We start from the raw sequence: 6,248 nt of genomic DNA, 5'->3' as shown, positions 1-6,248 counted from the left end.
CAGACCGTTCTCATTCCCAGGTCGACATACAGACGCCAGCGGTGTTCAGTTAGTTGCAATATGAAACTTCACCACTACATGCCACTAAATCCTACACACTGGTCCTTTAAAGGTTATTTCTACATTTTGCTGCAAGTAGCATGATAAATGTCTTATTCTTTTCCTTAAATATATAGCAAATATACCTAAGTTGGCTTTTTAAGTGAATTCTTAAACATTTTAATTAAAATGGGCACTGCAGTGCACCCAGCCATCATTAGAAAATCATTCATCTTTGAATATTTAAAGACAGGATAGACATATTATTCACCACGTTTAAAGCGCTTTTAGTAGCATCATAAACATTATTAACGTTATTTCAGCTATATTGTTTACATCGACCTCCACAGCGTCTGTCCTCTGCACACATGTTGGACCTGACATCTGATGACCAGGGGGTTCATTTACTGCCCTACCGTGAACACTAGGGGGAGGTGTTCCACTGGTTTTGAGTGGGGCCTCTGTGAATACAGTATGTAAATGACCTGGGTTCATTTTGATTGGCAGACTAAAATGGATCCTTCAGACCGACGTGGCATGGAGGCTCAGAGGCACTCGATCCTTTGTCTGACTGACTGCGGAGACCGAGACAGACGAAACCATGAAAGAAAACTGTTCATTCACACCTCAATCAAGTCTTTCTTTCTCTCCCATCCCCGGTCTCTTACACACCCCCACCCCCTCTTTTTTCCCCCATCATTCCTCGCTCCTCTTCTTTAATGTCTTTGGTTTGAGGTCTGAGGTCTGGAAGGATTGAAATCTTTCCTAAAAAACTTGACTTACCTCCATTTCACAACAGTGTGTAACCACAGGCGCTGATATGGAGGGCGGGAGGGCATTCTCTTATTGCAACATGTTCACTGGCTTCTTGTTTCTCCCAGTGTTGTGTGTTAATTTGGGAACATGACTGTAGCACTATATTAAAAACAATCTGCCAGGATGCCACCAGGTCCTGGCACTGACACAGGAGACCATCAATCTTTTTATGTCTTATTGTGTGTGTCAGACTCAGGGTGTTAAACAGGATATTTCTCAACGGAGGTCGCGACTCCATCGCCCCCTCCAGTACAACCCCACCTGAGAAAAACCTTTTATTTATTAATTCAACAATATTTTGTGTTTTTATTTCTCTGCATTGGGGTCTAGATGTTGTTTTAAAGCCTTATCTACACTGCCAAGTATTTAACTCTGTTGGAAAATTGTCATTTTAGGATCATTTATTCTGTTTTTTATATCCAAACAGACCTATCTTCTAATATTTAGTGTAAAAAAATAAAATAGCCTCTTTAATGTCATTAACTGATTAAAAGATTCAGTACTGTGGCCCTCGCTGACTCTCAGAAACAGATCCTTAACTTATGAGACGACTTGATAACAATTAAGTTTGTAAGTACGGCTCCAGGTTGTTAAATGTGCACTTTATTTTAACTGATTTATTGATTACATGTTGCCCAGTCAGCATATCCAAAGGCCAACTCATGAATGAGCTTCATGAGCTGTGTTTGATCCAGATCTCTGAAGTCCAGACCGCCATTGGTTTCCATTCATTTCATGAAACAGTTAACAAACTCTGGGAACTTGTTTGCAATTCACTGAGGTGAATGTTGAGTCTGCACTGATGGTTGGAAATCACTTATGATACTTTTCAAGTAGAAGACTGTTCCTAGACCTCTATTTCACCTTTTGTGATAAAAGATATATGTATTTTATCTTGTATCATGTGACCAGTGGTCAAAGGTAAGTACATTTACTCAAACACACAGTTTTAAAGGTACATTATAGTCCATTATGTTTCTGTGTAAAATATTGTACTTTTTACTTCTTTTGTTTGATAAAATAAACACTTTGTTACCAAAACATTTCATTGATAAATGAAATGAATTATTATAGATTAAACTATCCAAAAAACTGTTTAAAGGAGCTGTACTCAACCAGCTACAACATTAAAATGCTGCTTACATCTTAATGTGTCAGTTATATAATAATCCAGTATTATTGGTTGTTTAACAATACAACCTAAATCTTTTACTTTAGATACTTTAAGTGCTTTTTTATATATGACAGGTTTAAATCCAACACTGTATGTGACACAGGCAACAAACGTGTGTAAAGAATATAGTTCATTTAAATGTGCCAGTGGTTCTGTGCGGTGAAATAAAAGTGAATTAATCGACTTTTTGTTAACAAATAATTGATTTCCACATCAGCTCTGAGTTGCTTAAATAGTGGATTAAAACTTTGTGCCTCAGCTGAAAGAGCGTCAGATAAAATACATCTCCAAACATTTCATAACTTTTTAATGAAGTTACTTTTTGTGTTTCCTTACTGCGACTAAACCCATCAAGCTCAACTAACCACCAGGTAAATAACAGCTGAACAGCAGTGAGAGCTACGGCACACGAACTGATTCCAGATCAGTTTTGCTTTGTGTGACTTCATGAATCAGTGCCAACTTATTATATTTATTCGGCGGCCATCTTGTCTTGTTGCTGAATCAGCCTCTGACACTTTGAGTGCTGTCTGTCCCAACACGCCTCGCTCTCGGCTGCTTGCTGGTTTGGCTGGTGAATATTATTGGATGTCCATCTGACCTCATTATAACTGCGTTGCCACTGGCAACCAGCTTGGAGAAGGAGGAGGGGAGGGGGGGGGAAGAGAACAGTTGCATCATGGGATAGAAACCTGACCTCTCTTTTTTTTCCTTCCTTTTTTTTCTCGCCGTCTCTCGGAGGACACACGTGCACACGCACATGTGTACACGTGCACACACATGCAGCACATTCCGCGTGCACAGTTTTGCCTAAACAAAGATACATTAGAGAGGACGAGAACCAGAATGTCGAGCCTCTGAGTCCGGACAACAATACAACATTTGTGCATGGCTGAATGTAAAGAAAGAAAAAAACAACACAACAACAACAATAACAACATGTACAGATGCACTCACACACTGCAGACTATTGTTGGAGAAAACCAGCACTGTGTGTGTCACTGTGTGTGCATTTTTATGTGTGTGTTTGTGGTCAGTTTAGTGTTTGAGAACTTTAAACAGCACTGAACAGGGTTTGTCACTTACACTATAAAATAAATTAGAAGTATTAGTTTTATTCTAGAGAATATAATATAAGACAATAGTGCATTAGGGCTGTAACTAATTATTTATTTTTATAAATATTTATTAATCTAACAAAATGGTTTCATTTATTAAAAGTGATTAACATCCATCACACAGTAACAGTGCTTAACACAGTTTGTTAACAAGGTTTATTTAGCTGTGTTTTTATTGTTGATTTGCAGTTGTGTGTTTGTGCGTGTGTAATGTGTTGAAATCAGATGTGTGTGTCTTCCAGTCAGTGAGAGTTTTATCAGTGTGTGTCAGTGTGTAAATCTGTACATGTGTGTGTGTGTGTGTGTGTTTGATCATGAATTGTGTGCATTAAACTGTGTCTTTCTGTAAGTGTGGGTTTATATTTTTGTGTGTCTTCTGTCCACCTTCTGTCTGTGTGTGTGTGTGTGTGTGTGTGTGTGTGTGTGTGTGTGTGTGCCATATGGGATATGCATTTTGAGTGTGAATCCTTTTGTGTCTGTGTTGTGTTCATATCTTTCATTTTGTGCGTCTGTGCTCATGTTTTTGATGCATATATATTCTACTGTGTACTTTTACGTCTGCGTTGTCTTCATATCTTTTGTGTCACTTTTTGCGTCCTTGTTCATTTCTCGTGCCTCTGTTTGTGTCCGTCTGTTTAGTTTTGACTGAGTGTTGTGTTCTTGTTCATGGATGTCATTGTTTACTGACTTTTATGTGTGTGTGTGTGTGTGTGTGTTGTGTGTGTGTGTGTGTGTGTGTGTTTGAGTGTGTATATGTGGCTGCATGCAATCTTGTGTTTTAGTATGTGTGTCTGGATGTATACCCATTGGCCTGTAATTTTGTGTGTCTGTGTAGGTTCCTGTGTGTGTGTGTGTGTGTGTGTGTGTGTGTGTGTGTGTGTGTGTGGGAAGTGTATATATGTTGGTTTGTGGAATGTTTGTGTGTATGTGTGTGTGTATAATCTGCACACACACAGCTGTATGAATGTGTGTGTTCATATATACAGTGAAACACACACGCTCACAATGCCTTCATCTCTGACATAACTGCATACTGTGCGACTCTGACTATTATGGGGTGTTCTTTGTTTTGTCACGATGTGCCCTGGTATGGAATGGGAGGGGGAAGGGGAACAGGGTGTGTGTGTGTGTGTGTGTGTGTGTGAGAGAGAGAGAGCGTGCGCAACTGTGTGTATGTGTGAGCTTTGAAGGGGGGGTGCATACGTGTGTGAGGGGGAGGTATGTGTGTTTTGGTGTGTGTGTGGTGGGGGTGTAGCAGGGAAAAGGGTGTGTGCATGTTTGCATGAGTGTGTCGAGCAGAGGATTGGGTGGGGGTTGGGCGTGCGTGCGTGTCTGCGCGGACGTGTGAGCTTGTAATGTGTGCACGAGAGAGTGAGCGAGTGCACGCATGTGTTTTTGAGAAGGTAAGAGGGTAAGATAAAATGGCGGCTCGTGTGTGTGCGTGCATGCAGGCCTCTGAGGTGGAATTTCAAAGTTTTAAAAAATCTGTCTTTTTAGACTTTTTCTCACATTATCAGCTCTTGATTATTCAGCATGTGTTCTCAGATGTGTCACTTTCAAGAGTTTGGATTTGTCGGCATATTTGCTCTTCACTTTTAGCTCATCAACAGTCCAACAGGAGACATAAAAATCATGGTGACCAAAACTAAAAACTGCTGGAACACCTAAAGACGTCACTTCCTGTAACTAAAGTTTAAAGGGATTCCTCGACTGTGCCGTCCCTTTAAAGGACCATACTTGCAGTTTTATATATTTTAGACCATTTATTAAACAACATGAACACACTACTTTGGAATTTCCCCATTGTGGGAAAATAACAAATAAATAAATAAAGGAATATCTATCTATCTATCTATCTATCTATCTATCTATCTATCTATCTATCTATCTATCTATCTATCTACTGATAATAATCCAACCAATGCTGTTGTGTTCTCCATTGTTTTCATTCTACACAGCCAATGGTTTCTATTCATTTGTATTTGGTATAGACTTTGCAGACTCATGACTTTTGTCTAATCCATCAAAGTCTACCAGTTCAGTCTGCCTGAAGGGCCAGTGTGTAGGATTTAGTGGCATCTAGTTGCAGATTGCAACTCAGCTCAAAAGGAGGAAAAATTACGGTGACCTCGAAATTAGAGCCAGTGTTTGGTTTGTCCGTTCTGGGCTAATGTAGAACCATGGCGGTTCGACATGGCCACCTCCGTGGAAGAGGACCCGCTGCCTCTGTAGATAGAAACGGCTCATTCTAAGTTAACAAAAACACTACAATTCCTAAAATTAGATGATTATACACAAATGAAAACAGACCTATGAATATTATATTTCATTTCTGACAATAGATCCTCCTAAATGTTTCACACTGGACCTTTAAGTTGGAGTCTGTTGGAACCAATGGCTGCCTGAAAAATAGGAACAATACGTTGGACAATAGTTAGAAGGATGGTAATATTATGTGTACATGATTTGTAATGAAGGAGCTGCATCTTGCAAAAACGCTGGTATCTTCCTTACGGTTTCTGGGATTACATATCTGATCATTTTATAGCTTTGTCACAAAACTAGACAGACAGATGGATGAGCCATAACCTCTTTGGCAGTGTGCTCTTGACAACAGGCCTCCAGAATTGGCAGATCGTGGGGGTCTGATTGGAGCTTGGTCATCACCCCTGCCACAAGAGGGTCGGTGTGACCCTGTTTAACTGCCCATTCATGTTCTTGACCTTGTCTGTGAAGTCCTTGTCACTATCAAACAAGCTGGATAATTTTGTCTGATGTCAAACAGAAGAATTCCAACTGTGATGTTCCCACACAGCGTAATAGCTGTTTGTGCCCATGAAGCGAAGAAACTGTCTGAAAAACCATCAAATCTTGCTACTTGCTACTAAGACACATCTGTCAGCCAAATGAAACCGAAATCTATCACTTAGTTTTTGAGATAAACTGCACACAAACCAGCCAGAAATGTGACCTTCTTGGAACACATTAAAGCAAACTGTTTCCAAATTTGGCAAAAATATGAATAGACGCAAGAAGAATTTGCAAAAACCTGTCAGCATTGAGATTCTCCTGATGTCACGGAGAATGACAAAACAGGAACT

The sequence above is a fragment of the Dicentrarchus labrax genome, unplaced genomic scaffold (genome assembly GCF_905237075.1).
Source record: "Dicentrarchus labrax unplaced genomic scaffold, dlabrax2021, whole genome shotgun sequence".
Taxonomy (NCBI): Eukaryota; Metazoa; Chordata; class Actinopteri; family Moronidae; genus Dicentrarchus; species Dicentrarchus labrax.
The sequence above is the reverse complement of the archived record's forward strand: the minus strand, read 5'-3'. Positions refer to the sequence as shown.